The sequence below is a fragment of the Arvicola amphibius genome, chromosome 14 (assembly GCF_903992535.2).
Source record: "Arvicola amphibius chromosome 14, mArvAmp1.2, whole genome shotgun sequence".
NCBI lineage: Eukaryota > Metazoa > Chordata > Mammalia > Rodentia > Cricetidae > Arvicola > Arvicola amphibius.
Window position 1 is genome coordinate 45,621,093 of NC_052060.1, and position 17,165 is coordinate 45,638,257.

The window sequence follows — 17,165 nt, forward strand, 5'->3', positions numbered from 1 at the left end:
GTATGCTGTGAATATGTTTTATTATCATTGGTTAATAAAGAAACTGCTTTGGCCTACAGAAGGGCAGAATAGAGCTAGGCAGGAAAACTAAACTGAATGTTGGGAGAAAGAAGGTGGTGTCAGAGATACCATGTAGCTGCCAAAGGAGAAAGATGCCTGGAACCTTAGTTGGTAAGCTACAGCATTGTGGTGATACGCAGATAAACAGAAATGGGTTAATGTAAGATATAAGAACTAGCTATCAATATTCAAATGATTGGCCAAGCAATGTTGTAATTAATACAGTTTCTGTGTGATTATTTTGGGTCTGGGCAATGGGGAATGAACAATCAGCCTCTGTCAACATGGTATTGTAAGCCTAATGAAGATTCTGTATTTAATAGAATAGATTTAGAGGATAGAGGAGAACCTACAATACTGTCTTCTTAAATCAATATAGTTTCTGTTACAAATACTCATCCTTTTCTTTCACTTTAAAAAATTCACAGTTAGGCTTTTTATTGGGAAAGGTAGATTTATTAATCTAAGGTGTTAAGGGATGACTAAGGGATGGTGCTAGAGAGAGGGTTGTGTGGTTAAGAGTATTTGCTGTTCTTTCAGAAGACCAAGGATTGCTGCCCATGACCCCCACATGGAGGGTCATAACTGTCTGTCACTCCAGTTCTAGGCAGTGTGATGGACTCTTCTGGCCTCTGAGGGCACTAGGTATGCTTGCAGTGCATACACACATAAGCGGGCAAAAAACTCATAACATATAAACAATACAGTCTTTGGAAAACAATGGATAATTATTGGGGTAGCACACTGATTTTATATGTATATACACATATATAATACATATATATATATAATTAATGTACATATATATGTATACACACATACACACACATGGTCTATGTTCACATGACTTGTGACTGTCATGGGTTGCCAGATAATTTGAGTGAAGTTAAAGCATTACTTGAACTTACTCTACTAAGCCAACTTAAGAATAAATTACACCAGTGACTGAAACAACAGAAGTTGTCTTAAAAGTGGATAGAAAGTAAAGTTTGTAGAAATGTAGCTTATGAGCTATTGTAGTGACTTCTAACTTGATTAAAATTGTTACTCATTGATGCTGTTTCTCTTAAACTTATTTATACATGAAATGTGCATTTAAAAAGTTAATGTTTTAACTTTAGATTATATCTTGAAGTCTTACAGGTTGTCACTTTTTTATAGAACCATTTCAGTGGAGCTTAAGTATAATGTGATAAAAACTTTATTTTAAAAGCAATTGACTCTTGAATTCTTATCTACAACAAATTTTACAAAGTAAAATGACCATCTTTGTATTTCATAGACACTGACCTGTATCTCATTAGTTGTTCTCAATAAGTGAACATTGTTTTTGAATAGACTGAAACAATTTTAAAGAAGCTAGAGATATTCAATAATATTTGAAAAGCAGCATTTGGAAAGATTTGCGTTGACAATAAAATTATATGTAACTATTCATAAATAGTTTTATGATGGACAAATATTGCCTGTTGTGTTTTACAAATATATGTTGCTCTATCATAATGTAGAGTTGGTGACTCATGAGTCAATCAGTGGAGAAATGTAGGAGGGAGTAAGTCCTTAGAAGTGCTATCAAATCCATCAGAGAGGAGTGGGTATAGTCTGTAGTAGTAGCAATTTTCAGGCCTGACAGACAAGTCCTAGCACTAGGTGTGTAAGGGAAATGAGAGCAGTGTCTTGGAAAGATGAACGAATACCGCAAGAGTTATCTTTGCTTTTCCAACTGAACCTTTCAGGTGATCCATCAGTCAGGAGAGGTAAGCAGTGGCCGCTAGGTAGATCATTAGCACTCTGCAGCCTGTGTGCCCAGGGTGACCCACATCTGTCTTCATTAGAAGTTTGCTCTCTGCCAGGAGTGAACAGATGGGTCATTATTGCCAACACTGCCCTCTGGGCCAACCTGGAGGACATGCAAAGTCATCTTTTCCAAACAAGCCACATTTACCTGTTTTGATGTGGGGAAAACACTTTAAGAGAAACCTTGTCTCAAAAAAAAGGAAAATGATGAGCATTAAGATACTGTCACTAGAATTCTTATATAGATTCACATTTGTAAATAATTTATACAAAATATTGTTTTAAGGAGAATGGAAATTATTTTAGTGTCTAGTAAAATATAACTATTGTGGATATCTGAAAAGGCTAGATTATGCTTAAATTATACATAAGGTGTGAGTAGTTGTATATTTTATTCAGTTATTTTAATGGTATTGGCTGAATAGAGGCCTAATATCTAATTAGCATGATTACATTTGATGGCACATCTGTTTTAAGATACTGTACATTTCTGCATTTGCCTTCATTAATCTACAGGACTTCAGACAGGATTATGCTTCATAAGGTGCTAAGACTCCACATTTAAGATATTGCAAGCTTGGCATCTATATACACAAGAATGTGATTTAATGAAATGAATGCCCATTCTTGAAATATTAAAATATGCAAATATAGCTTTGAATTTTATCTTTAAAAGACTTTTGGTCAGTGATAGCAAACACTTTGCCTTTTTTTCCTTTGGTTTTTTGAGACATGGTTTCCCTGTGGAGCTTTTTTTTCCTTTTTTTTCTTTTTTGGCTCCTGTCCTGGAACTTGCTCTGTAGACCAGGCTGGCCTCTCGAACTCTCAGAGATAGGCCTGCCTCTACCCTCTGAGTGCTGGGATTAAAGGCATGTCCTACCACTGCCTGGCAAGAACAAGCACTTTGCAAGAATGTTGTGTCCACCATAAGCACTGGGGTGCGAGCAATCAGGCTTGAATGCCGCCCATTTGTCTGTGTGTTCTTGCTGGCTTCCTGTGATTCCTCAGACAAGCTTCTGTCCACTATTCACCAGGGCTGTGGGTGCACGCATGTACTTAAAACTCTAAGTTCATGAAAATACCTTAGTAAACGCTTAGTCTTCACATGGTGTTGTGAGCAGGACCTCAACTCAATTATTTGTTTTGAAACTTGGAGGCTAGTGTCCTGGAGATCTGGAGTACAAGTTCTAGGAACCTTTTTTCCCCCTTAAGGAAAACTAGCTTTGTATTTATTTATGTTTTTTTGTGTAATTTTCCAAGAGAAAAATACTATGAGGACTTTCAAGTTGTAATAGTAACAACACAAAAGTGTATAATTTCCTTTATAATATTAAGCAAATGTATTTTCATCTAGGAGTCTTATTCTTCAGAAATTTATTTGTTTATTTTACTTGTCAATTTGCATTACAGTTGGGAAGGAAAGAGAAAAATTTTTGTTTTTTTTAATAAATTATTTTTCCATCTATTTTACATACCAGCTGCAGCTTCCCCTCCCTCCTCTTCTCCTGTCTGTCCTCCACCCCCATTCCTTCCAATCCTCCTCCCTCTCCATTCAGAAAGGGGCAGCCCTCCTATGGGTATCAGCAAAACCAATCACATCAAATTGAGACAGAAATAAGCTCCTCCACCAGAATTAAGGCTGGGTGTGGCAACCCAGCATAGGGACTGTGTTCCCAAAAGCTAACTCAAGGGCCAGGGGGACAGGTCCTGGTCTCACTGCTAGGAACCCCACAAACAGACCAAGCTACACAACTGTCACACATATTCAGAAGGCCTAGGTTGGTTTCATGCTGATTCCTTAGCTGTGGGTCCAGAGTCCATGAGCTCCCAGAAGCTTGGGTCAGCTGTCTCTCTGGATTATTTCTGTCATGACCTTGACACCCCCTGGCTTGTACACGTATCCCTCTCTTCTACAGGACTCCTGGAGGTCAGCCCAGTAGTTCTTTGCATTTGCTTCCATTATTTACTGGATGAAGGCTCTCTGATGACAACTAGGGTAGTAATTAATCTGATGGTCAGTTCAGACACCCTCTCCATTATTACTAGGAGTCTTAGCTGGAATCCTTGTGGATTCCGGGGAGTCCGTTTGGCACCAGTTTTCTCTCTAACCCTAAAATGCCACCACTTTCATTGCTCTCCCCTCCATCCTACCAGCAACACCCCCAACCCAATCCCCTTTATTTCCATTACCCCTTTCCCCATTTACCCAGGAGATCTATTCTATTACCCCTTCCCAGGGAAATCTTCATGCTTCTCTCTTTGGGCCCTCCTAGTTACCTAGCTTTCCTGGGCCTGTGGATTGTAGCCTGGTTGTCCTTTACAGCTAATATTCACTTATGAGTGAGTACATACCATGTTTGTCTTTCTGGATCTGGGCTACCTCACTCAGAAGTGAAAGACTTTAAGGCTCATATTTGAGAATACATTCAAATTCTGTGTCTTAAGGTCGAGTAGTTTTTTTTTTTTGATTTTTATTATTTATTTATTATGTATACAATATTCTGTCTGTATGTCTGCAGGCCAGAAGAGGGCACCAGACCTCATTACAGATGGTTGTGAGCCACCATGTGGTTGCCGGGAACTGAACTCAGGACCTTTGGAAGAGCAGGCAATGCTCTTAACCACTGAGCCATCTCTCCAGCCCTTGAGTAAGTTTTTCTATTGGGAAAAGTGTCCTTGTATTGAGTTTCAAGATGTCTAAGGATCAAGAGAGTAAAAGAATAGGACTCTTTTGTGGGACACATGCACAATATATCTTTCTACCTATATGATTCTTATCAGAGAAGCTTAAAGTGACAGATCATGTCCATATTGTAAGAATCCTTGGTCCCAAGAGAAAGAATTTGCATGTCAGTGAATTTGGCTTTTTGCATTTGCTTGCATGTCTGATGAGTATTCTTGGACCCCTTAAGCCTATCAATTAAATATGATGATTGTTTATTATTTTATGTGTATGGTATTTCAAAAATGTTTCTAATATACATAGTAACATTTATTTTTCATATTCTCTGTTAATTTGCTTTTTAGGAAATTCTCAATTTTTTGTAGAAACTCTTAATACTATTGATGACTCCAAATAACTTGAATTAATTTTTATATATTGATACATATTGTTTTATAAGTTGAAACTGAAAAGTGACAATAATGTAGAATAGTTAAGTGTACCTAAGAGGATGAGAAAATAGGTAAATGACAATGTAATATTACTATGGAACTAGTTTTGATCTTCAGGGTTCTCTGAAAGAATATCAGGAACTTCCAGGGGTCACTGAAGTTAATGTTGAAAGCAGCCATTATGAGTTGTGGAGTGAGACAGCATCCTTGTGGCTGCTGATTAAATGCCTACATCAGAGCCCTTTCTATACAGAGGCTAAAGCTTGGTAGTAGGGTCCATTATGTTATAAAGCTGTGTGTTTGATGAATATCCAGCCGTTACTGGAAGTGTGTTTCAGTTTAGAAGTTAAACGTACAATGAAGTTCTAGCAGAATGAGCATAGGTCTTCTCACTGTACCTTTTAGAAGTACAATGACCTTTACAGATATTGCTGGCATTTGCAAGTCCTGTATAACATGCCTTCTAATTCTGTACTGTCAGCACGGAACATGAGGATGGGATAGTTTGAAATGGCAGTTTTAGGGAAAGACATAAACTTTGAAAACCACACATGACCAGTCTCAACATTTAACATCTCTAGAAAATTTTGGTATTTATCACTTTATACAGCCTCTTCTTTTTCCTTACAGTTTATTATTATTTATTTTAATGGACATGTAAGCTGACACCAATAATCATATTTTTTAAGTGTATACATGACATAGAATGGGTGACTCTGGTTAGTTAGAAAATACAATACTTTACAGTTATCAACTGTAGTGGTGATCACACTACTAATCTCAGCATTTTCCAACAATGTCAACATTTCCTGCCATCACTGTGCTTTACCAAGGAGTTCTTGGACATATTCTTCATATGTATCCATGACCACATCTCCTTGACCCTCACTCCTCAAACATCTCTTGAAATGATCTCTGACGCAAAGAGAAGCTTCTTTGATGGAGGTGAAAGCTAAGTGTGGGTATAAGGATACATACTTAGGATCAGTTAGGAATGCAGTGGTTTAAGAAGGTGGCAGCAGTAAGTTCTATTCCAAGATTTATGACCCCACTGGTTATGGCTAATAGCTAAGTTTATATAGTACCAGGCATGATTTCCTCCTGTTGAGTGGGCCTTAAGTCCATTTAGGCAGTGGTTACTTTCCAGATAGAAGGACCACTATCACACTTTGAGGGATAGTTTTTCCATTGGGCATCATAGCTGGGTAAAACTTTTGATTGCTTTTCTTCATTGGCAGCTTTCCGTACTTGGCATTGGAGTTTTTCTTAGGTTGCTGTCTATGGCTTTCAGAGCATCACCTTCTCAGCTGGCACCTTCTAACTTTTGTGAGAGAAACAAAAGCGGAAAGCTGCTTTGTCTTGATAATTCAGAGATAAATCATTGATGGTATTCTGGATGATGATATAAAATGCCATGAATTTAAAATCAAAACGCCTTGCGTTTATGACAACCAGTGAAACATAATATTAACAAGACTTTGACATCCTGCTTATTGCCGAACACATTTGTCAGCTCTCTTCCTGGTTGATGACTTTGTTGACCTATGTAGATCTGTGTTTGTGAAACCTGGGGTCTGAGGACCTGTAAGAGTGGGTGGACTACACTCTAATGTAGACAACCTTACTTCAGTTTCAGTGTAAGTTACACACAAATGGAACCAAAAAATAAGCAAGTTGTTTGAATTCAGAAAGACCATGTAAATAAATGTCAGAAAGCACATAGTAAATATTGCCAGAGCAGCTCTTCCCTAAAACTTTTCTCAGGACAGCCCCTTTAAACACAGCTGTTTGACATGTCTTCTAAATTATGTGTGGGAAGGCACAAAATCAAGAGAGAAAGCCACATCCGTATTCACAGTACACTGACCAGATTGGGTTCTATAGCAGTGTTCTGACATCCAACAAGGATAAACATATCATATCCTGTTGTCACAGGAACCACAAAATCACGTCCAAGAACAATCCAGGGAACAAAGCGCACCTGAGGTAAGGGCCTCTGCCTTTTCTCCTGAAGCCCTCTCAGGTCCCCAAGTCTCTGTTCTCCATGGGTCATTGTTTGGATTGTATTCTGACACTTGTCCCTTTTCACTTTACAAATATAAATGTTTTAATATAATCAATGGAATAATCTGAGTGTGACTTCTTTGAAGGTATACAATAAAATGTTACACATATTTTACATTTTGATACTGCCTTCTTTTTCTGTTCCAAAACTTAGTCGAGGCAATTTAATCTTTGTGATATCGTTGACTATAATATTATTAAATATATCATATATAACTTATGTGTGGGTGTGTGTGTTGGGGGATATTTGATTACACTGAATCCTGAGTTTGCATTTGCGTTAATTAAATAAAATTAACCTTGGATCAGGCTGCTGCATTAAACTAACTGATAAAAAATAATCATAGAGCATCAGAGGACATACAGGAGAGACAGCCAGACACAGGAAATAGTGGGTGCAGCTTTTGCTGGTTTGACAAAGTGGAGTGGTGCAGCTTTTGCTGGTTAGGTGAAATGGAAGCATGGGTTTTTCGGAGAAGCCAGCAGGTAGGGTGATGGATAAGTGTCTATGTGTTACTTTCATTATTAATAAAGAAACTGCCTTGGCCCTTTAAGAGACAGAAAATTAGGTAGGCGGAGTAGACAGAACAGAATTGTGGGAGAAAGGAAGCAGAGCTGGAGAGACGCTTCAGGCAGCCGCTGCCGTAGTGAGTCGCCATGCTTCTCCTCTCCGACATTGATGCAGGTTAAGATCTCTCCTGGTAAGCGACCACCTCGTGGTGCTACATGGATTACTAAATATGGGTTAATCCAGATGTGAGTAAGAGGCTGAAACTAATGGGCCCGGCAGTGTTTTAAAAGAATACAGTTTCTGTGTAATTATTTTGGGTAAAGCTAGCTGGGTGACGGGACGCAGCCCCGCTGCTCCGTCTACAGTAGGGGAAGTTTAGCTAATTGCAACCCAGCATCTCTGAGCTATCAGGTTTATACCCTAGCCTTTGAATCTCGAGTCTTATTCGTAAATAGACTGATGAGATTGAGTTAAAGCTACCTTTAGATGCAGCTGCAGGGCTGGTGCCTGCAAGAATAGAATTCCTGCCAGACTGTGGTCTGAGTGGCCAGGCCGCTGCTAGAGAAGCAGGCTAGGAACTGCGAAGTTGCAATTGCTGGGTGAAATAGCAGTAGATTAAGGCAAAGCCAAAGATAAAACAACATGTGTACTGATTTTACTGGGAAGAACATGTTTTCTGACTTTCAGTATGCAAGAATTAAGAATAGTATTTGAAAATTAACTCCTGTTAACTCCTGTACTTACTATTTAAACTACTAAATATCTCTTATCGGCTCATTGAATTAAAGTTGTCTTTAAAATTAAGTATTTAAAAATTGAATTTTATAGTGTTTGTGTCTGGATCAAGTATTTCTATAGCTTTTATTTTGGGGTTTCAGACTTTGACCAAGAATTGCTTTCTGCAAAATACCCACTTCTGTCTTTCTAATAATCAAACACACAGTTGCAGTCTTCCATTACATAATTGCTTTCATCTTAGAAGAATGATGGGCTCTCAGCAAACTAGATGGATTGCTTGGATTCCTGCAGAAAAGGTGAGGAGAAACATTTCCTCGGTGCGCTCTTAGGATTGATGAGGGCATGTTCGCATGCAGCGTCTGCTGACATCCACGAATACTAACCTCCTGAAAAGGGAATTGGATTTCTTCACGTTTCTGAATACTTATTATATAGCTAATAAAAAGAACTGTAACCGATATTGATTGTCAGAAATAATAAAATTGTGAATAAATAAAGTGGGTCACTTGTATACCTACAGGTAAAGAGAATAAATTAGGCAATTTGAGTACATTCAGGGCTCTTGGTAGTGAGAGTGACTTATGGCTAGTGCATCTTCTTGATTTGTGAATAGTAACATGAATAGTTATTCTAGCAGGAAGGCCATTTCTGCCGGCTTTTATCCATGTGCCTACAGATTAAGATGTATTTTTTCTTGTTAGATATGGATAAATGAATGCGATACAAGCTCTTTTCCAAATAGAATAAATATTAAAGCGTGTCTCTTTAGATTTTGGCAAATAACTTCTGCATTAAGTCATATGATAGGTTCTACTGGATTTCCTGAGAGTATGATTGGCTTAAAAACTTTCCACCAAATATATGGTTTTGGAAAATTATTGGCCACTGAGGAAATTTGCACATTTATGTTAGCATATATACTTAATTATACTCAAATAGTATATTGATATATGAATCAAACTCCCCTCAATGTTGATAAATGTGTTGAAATTCGTATTACTTTTGAAAAACCAAAGACTCTTAGGTATCAGATTATTGCATTCCATACAAGTCATAACATAATCTAGTAGAAAAAATTAAGTGAAATTAATGGTTCATTTATTTCAACTCATTTGCTCACAAAATTTGTTTCAAATAGAATTAATATCGGAACTGTACATTGTAGTTGGTTGGTATATTTTCTTTACTGTTCATTTTCCTCTGTCTTTTTCTAGATTATGTTTTTTTGGGAAAACATAGGTTATTATTTTTTTTAAAAATTACTTTTATTTATATGCATGTGTATACATTTGTATGAATGTGTGTGACATCTGTTAACACAATGCCTTACTATACTGCAGATGTTTAGATTTAGGCATGGATGTATGCATCATCAAATTTACTCACAGTGCAGGGGTTATGGTCATAAAATATCCATGAGTTGGAGATATGGTCCTATGGCTAGCTTTTCCTATCTTTTTTACCTGTGTCAAATATCCCTAACATGCCCATCCTACTTTTGTTGTAAACATTACCTTGATTGAAGCTACAGTTGTTTTTATGGGGACGGGATTCTCCTCATGTTCCTTAAATTGCTGCTTTCTTTATGTTCTCTATACAACAATCAGCGATATCTTCTAGAAATAAACATCATATCATGTTGTTCCTCTGCCTACAGCATTTTACTACCTTCAGAATTAAATTCATACATTTTATTGCATCTAGAAATTCAGTTATGATGCATCATTGTGCCCCTTCAGTTGCATTTTTGTGCATTTTTCTCCATATCATATGCTAGGTATTCTACTGATCTTTTTATTTTGTTTGAACATATTTCACTGCTTTCCTTTCTTTAACTTTTTTAAATTAAGTTTTGAATGTGCCTGAAATACTTTTCTGTTGAAAATTTTACTCTTCCTCAAAAGAAAACCCCACTCCAATTGTTTGGTTTAAATTTCTGCTTAAATACAACTTCTTTAATCAAGGCCCACTCAATCCAATCATCAACATGTTTACTTCATTTTTTTATTTCTCAATAGAAAACATGTTATTATGCATGATTTATTTACATATTTGTTCAAAGTTCAAGCTCCATGAGAACAGTCATTTTATTTTGCTGATTTTGTTTGCAGCTCTTAGGGAAAGAACTTGATTCTATGTAAATATGTGTTGGAATAATCAAAGACAGGGAGTGGCGATGCACTGTAATTTCTGGACTCTCAGTGGCACTGAAAGCAAATTTTCCTGGGTAGTTGGGTGACACGAGCATGGTGAAGCCTCAGCGTGCGATTTTGGCCACATAATTAGTCCTGGAGAGCAAGTGGCTACCGCTTTCTTTTCCTCCACAGATATATTTTGATGTAAACCAGGCCTGTTTCCTGTTATGAATTCCAACCTTGGCATTTCTAACTCCTGGACTGCCGTGTGCCCTACTTGTAGAATTACCATGCATTTTGTGCTCAAGTAAAGCTTACTAGATTACAACAGTGTGGAATGAACAGGGCCACATACTCCATACACATTGACTTAATGTGTTTTGGATGCTATCTTGAAATTCTGAATAGTTTTTGAATAAAGAATCACCTCAGATTTTTATTTTTCAGTTTTCCCTAGTATTAATTAAAATTTCTAAATAAAAATGATAGTTATATTTTTCATTAGTATGTTAATTACAAGAGAATGAGTTTCTTTCCTTTTTTCCTTCCTTTTTTTCCTTCCCTCTCTCTCTCTCTCTCTCTCTCTCTCTCTCTCTCTCTCTCTCTCTCTCTCTCTCTCTCTCTCTCTCTCTTTCTCTTATTTTTTTGGTTTGTTTGTTTTGTTTCTCCAGACAGGGTTTCTCTGTGTAGTCTTGGCTGTCCTAGAACTTGCTCTGTAGACCAGGCTGGCCTTGAACTCCTAGAGATCTGCTTGCCACTGCCTCCTGAGTGCTAGAATTAAAGGCATGTGCCACACTGCCCAGCAGTGAATGGGTTTCATTTTGGCATTTTATAGTCATAGAATGTAATCCAATCATATTTCTGTGTCCTATTTCCCTCCCTTATGTCCAATAGCCAAGGTACTCTTCTTCCCAAATAGTCCCTATTATAATTTTATGTCTGTTGTTAAAACCCAGATTCCACATACCATACAAATAATATCTGCCTTTCTGCATCTGGCTTATTTTCTTAATATGATGATCTCTACTGCCACCAATTTTTCTGTAGCAACCAAATTTTGGTTTTCTGTATGCACCCCATTCCCCATTGTGTATATGTACCACATTTTCTTCATCCATTCACTGTTTGGTGGTCATGTAGGCTGACTCCATCTCCTGGCTATTGCAATGTCCCCAGGAAATATGATGTGCAGGTATCTGTAGCAACACTGATTCACTTTAAGAATTCACTTTAAATGTGTACCAAAGAATGAGACAGCTGGGTCATATGGAATTAGATTTTTACTGTTGTAGAACTATTATTCTGGTTTCCACAGTGGCTGGACTAATTTCCATTGCTACTACCACAGTATAAGGTTCCTAGTAAGCCCCTTTGGCTTTCCCTTCTTACTAGCATGTGCAGTTTTTGTTTTCTTGATAGCCATTCTTAAGGTAATGAGATTGAACCTGAATGTAGTTTCATTTGCATTTCCTTGATAAAGATATTGAAATTTTCCCCATGTACTTATTGGCCATTTGCAATTTTTGATAACTATTTGTTCAGTTCATTTTACTCATTTGTTAACTGTGTTGTCTGTTCTTTTGTTTACTTTTTGAGTGCTTTATTTTGGTTATCAATTCCCTGTCAGATGTGAGATGACTGTCTGGCACAGCCTTTCTCCAGGTGTCCTGGCTGTGCTGTCACTCAGTGGATTGCTTCCTCCTCTGTGAAGAGGTTGTTTACTGTGATATAACCCCGTTTGTCAACTCCTGCTACTTCCTGAGCTGCTTGAGTTCTGTTAGAAAATCTTCGTTTTTGCTTCATGTTTAGATCTTGTGGCATTTTGCATATGTTTTCAAATTTCTTCATATTTAAAAAATTGTTTCAATTAGAATTAAAGTCAGAGCTATATAATTGGTTGATATATTTATTTTATTATAAGACTTCAGCTACATATTTTATATATTATATTCTTGGGACCATTTAGGTTATTCTTTCTAAAATTATTGCTTTTGTTTTATTTATGTGTATGTGTGTACATTTGTGTGAAGATATCTAACATGTGTGTTGGTGCTCATAGAGGCTAGAAGAAAGCATTGAGTCCTCTGGAGTTTTTTGTTTAATGACTATTGTGAGCTGCCTGATATGGGCACTGGGAACTGAACTAGGGTCCTCTGGAAGAACAGCAAGTGTTTTTAACCACCGAGCCATCTCTCCAGCCACTATTCTTTTCTTGACTTCCTGACAGTTTGGCTTTGATGACTAGTCCTCATTGATATAATGTATTCTTTAGTGTTTGCATTTTCTATAGATTAATTGTTAAGCCTAGAGACATAGTCAGATTAATGCTCAGCCCTTTCAACGAGGTAACTGTATTGCCTGGTCACCTCAGAAGATGCAAACCATCTGCTCTCTCTTTTGATGATATTGGTGGTTACAGGCTGTTGCAATTTAGGCCTAGTTATATTTTGAGGTCTGAAAAATGTTGATATTGTATAGTTTTTCTATTTTTTGATAGTTGAAAGACATGTTATTATTTGATTGCTGTTGGAATTATGCAATAGTTCACATAGAGGTAATAAGCTAAATATTTGATTCTTTCCATTTCTTTTTTAACATATTTTTATTGATTCTTTGGAAATTTTACATCATGCATCCCAATCCCATTAATTTCTCAGTCCCTCCATTTCCACCCTTCACCCTTGCAGTGTTCCTCCTCTAAAGGAAAACTAAAAAAGACATAATAAAAATAAGATAAAAATAAAAATATAAAAGTGCAAATAAAAATATTAATTAAAAAACAAACCAACCAAACAAAAAATAATTCAAAAGAAAAATAAAAGCACACAAGAAAAAAAAAAGCCTCCTTGCTTCTCTGTCTTTCCCATCTGGTTCAAAGCCTCTGGCTTTTGCTACATCATCAATACTGGACCCTCACCAATACCCCTCTTGGATACCCTGCAGTTGCCCCAGTCATGGAGATCCTTCAGCTATGGTTCTGTAGTTCCAGTCCTCAGTTCCAGCAGGTCATAGGTAGGGTAGATGTTGGGGGTTGCCCATTCAAAGCTCGGGATGTGTATCTGTGTGGTGGCTGGCTTGTTCTGACCAGGGCACTGGGACCACCGCCCTCTCACCCCCAGTTGAGTGGCTGAGCCAGGTCTCCCATGCTGTGGTGAAAGGTCGCGCCAGTTTTTCTAAGTGACGGGGGCAACTTTCTTAAGCTGTGGTCATTATGGTCTGTTATCCCAGGGTTCTTGGTGGGGTCAGTTCTCAGTGGGGAGAGGTGTTACCACTGCTCTGGATAGCAGCACAGGGCATGCTTATCTATATGACCCTGGTGGCCACATGACACTCAGACACCAACATGGCCTCAGGTGTCAGCCCAGACCCCAGGCTTCTTCACAGCCTTTGGTGGTAACAGGCACAGCTGACATCGTCGCAGATCCTGGCTGCACTAGGGCCATGGGACTCAGACATGGCCCTCAGCAGCAGTTCAGCAGCTTGACACACCATGGCCCCGGGTGGCAGTAGAAGCCATGCAGATCTGTGTTGTGGTAGCATGACCCTTCAGACACCAACATGGCTACAGGTGGTGGCTCAGATCCCAGGCATCTGTGTGGCCTTTGTTGGCAATTTGGGCCATGGACATCAACAAAGCTCCTGGCTGTGGTAGGATCATGGACCCAGACATGGTCTTCAGCAGTAGCCTGGGCCCAGAAGTCACTATGGCTCTGGGTGTTGGCTCAGACCCCTCAGATCAGCATTACTCTGGTAGCAGTGTGTCCCTTGGAAACCAACATGATTGCGACGATGTCAGCTGTGCCTGTTACCATCAGATTGGAGCCCAGATCCCAGGCATCCATACCACCTTCAGTGGTAACAGGTGCCATGGATATCAACACAGACTTCGGCTGTGGTAGGGCCACATCTTTCCATTTCATTATTGCTTTTCAAAAACTATACAATTTTGCATAGCATCTTTCAGTAGGAAACATTTAATTTTGACATTACACATATGTTTCAATCAGTGTTCTTATTACTGCCTATCATATTCCATACATGGTATTTAGTTAGAAAGTGACTTAGCTCCTGAATCATTTTTGTATTTGTTTCCTGACATATTAAAATTATTAATGCTACCCATAATTTTTATCATTTGTGTGTGTGTGTGTGTGTGTGTGTGTTTGTGTGCAAGTGCATAAATAGGCCAAAGTCATCTTTCAGACATTGTTCATTAGGTGCTGCTTGGCTTTTTTGAGACATGGTTTATCACCTTGACCTGGAGCTCACTGATTAGGTTAGCTGACTAATAGGCCAATGATGCAACTGTCTCCACTTCCAGAGTATGGGTATAAGCATGAACCACAGTACATGATAAGGTTTTTATGTTAGCTCTGGTAGTGAACTCAGGCCCCCATGACTTCACTGAGAGCGCTTTATTCTAGTCCTGTGTTTAAGCTTCTCTTAAAGAGGAAGACATTGAAGCCTTTTTAAGTTAAGAGGTCAAGTATCATGGGCCTAAAGTGTGGCACAAATTTATTTAAAATTTTTATTTCAAATATTTTATTTCAAAGCTTCAAGTAAAATATTCAGTTCTTGTCTGGCATTAGTTAACTAACCCCAGCCCTGGCAAAATTTGCTTTAAGGAAGGGAAAGGATTACTCTAACTTGTTGCTTTTTACTTTTGCTTTATATATCAAAGAGCATACATATGATGTTACTTGCTCTTTCCATTTGTGCATGGTAAATGCTTTTTCTTCAGCTAGCACAATTGCCTTTCTTCTATCTCTTATTATACTTAATTTTATCAAGTAGTGTGTCTTAGGATTCTCAAGGGTCTAGAGTTCAATTGCACATTCTCTTTTCAATGTTATCTTTTTTGGAGAGTAGAAAGAAAAAGCCAAAGGAGCCCTTGCAAGTTATATTGCTTCATCTGTTCTCACGTTGAAAGTTAGTGATTGATCCCTGTCTTAGCTTTATTACTTATTATAATTATATAATTAATTATTATATATATTATATATAATTACTTATTATAATACAAATGAATGGTACTACATAGCTGGGCTTTGAGGTAGACCAATTCCCAATTTTTTGGCAAACTGCTATATTGATTTCCAAAGTGGCTGTGCAAGTGTGCATTTCCACCAGCAGTGGAGGTGTGTTCCCCTTGCTCCACATCCTCTCCACCATGAGCTATCACTTGCATTTTTGTTCCTAGCCATTTTAACAGGCATAAGATGGAATCTCAGAAATGTTTTGATTTGCATTTCCCTGATGGTTAAGGATGTTGAATATTTCTTTAAATCTTTCTCAGCCGTTTGAGATTCTTCTATTGAGAATTCTCTGCTTAGATGTGTTTCCTACTTTTAAATTGGATTATTTGGTTTTTCGATGTCTAGTTTCTTGAGGTTTTTTTTTTTTAAAGATATATTGGAGATCAGGCCTGTGTCAGTTGTGGTGTTGGTGAAGATCTTTTCCCATTCAGTGGGCTGTCATTTTGTCTTTTTTTACATTGTCCTTTGCTGTTTCATGGAGAAGGCTGCTTGTTTGTCCTGGCAGCCCAGAACTGAAATAATCACACAGAAACTGTATTAATTAAAACACTGCGTAGCCCATTAGCTCTAGCTTTTTATTGGCTAACTCTTATATTAATTTAACCCATTTTTATCAATTTGTATATCGTCACGTGGCACTTGCTTACTGGCAAATTCAACATGTCTGTCTCTGGCAGCTATATGGTGTCTCTCTGACTCCACCCTTCTTTTTCCCAGCATTTACTTTCATTTACCTAAGTTCTGCCCTATCAACAGACCAAGGCAGTTTCTTTATTCATTAACCAAGAAAAGCAACACATAGACAGAAGGACCTCCCACACCACTTTGCTTTACAGAAGCTTTTAAGTCTCACGAGGTTCCATGTGTTAATTGTCAATATTAGTGCTCACGTGATTGGTGTTATTGTCAGGAAGTTGTTTCTTGTGTCCGTGAGTTCAAGGCTTTTCGCTACCTTCTCTTCTCTCCTGTTCAGAGTATCTGGTCTTATGTTGAGGTCTCTGATCCACTTAGACTTGAGGTTTGTACATTGTGATCAATATGAATCTATTTGCATTCCCTGGCACTATCTGGAGGCCCAGGATCCAGAGGCTGGATATCCAAGAGACCTAGAATAGAACCAAACACAACAGCCCCCACCCCTCAAAAAAGTCAATGAAATGATCCTAATGATATTCTGCTCTACTTGTATATTGGTGCCTAGCCCAACTGTCATCAGAAAGAATTCACCCAGCAAATGATAGAAACAGATGCAGAGACCCACAGCCAAACTTTAGGATGAGTTCATGGAATCCTCTGGAAAAGGGTGAGGAAGGACTATAGGTCCCAGTGGTGTCAAGGACACCATAAGAAAATCCACAGAACCAACTACTGGACTTACAGGGGCTCACAGAACTTGAATCGACAACTAGGAAGCCTGCATGGGACTGACATAGGCTCTCTGAATATATGTTACAGTTGTGTGACTTGGTCTTAGTGTGAGACTCCTAACAGTGAGAGCAGGGGCTGTCTCTGACTCTGTTGCCTGCTTTTGGGACCCATTCTTCTTCCTACTGGATTGCCATATCCAGCCTCAATAGAAGAGGAGGTGCCTAGTTTCACTGCAGCTTGAGATACCATGGTTGGCTCATATCCATGGGAGGCCTGCCTGCACCTAAAGAGAAACAGTGGAGGAGGAGGGGGGGAGGAACTGGAAGGGAGGAGGAGGAGGAA

At 38.4% G+C, this 17,165-nt stretch overlaps 1 protein-coding gene across 2 annotated transcripts in view; it reads left to right on the forward strand.

Moving 5' to 3' along the window:
- Positions 1–17,165, forward strand: part of Stpg2 (sperm tail PG-rich repeat containing 2) — a 344,055-nt gene that overhangs the window by 33,543 nt on the left and 293,347 nt on the right. The gene's annotated exons all lie outside the window — the stretch shown is intronic.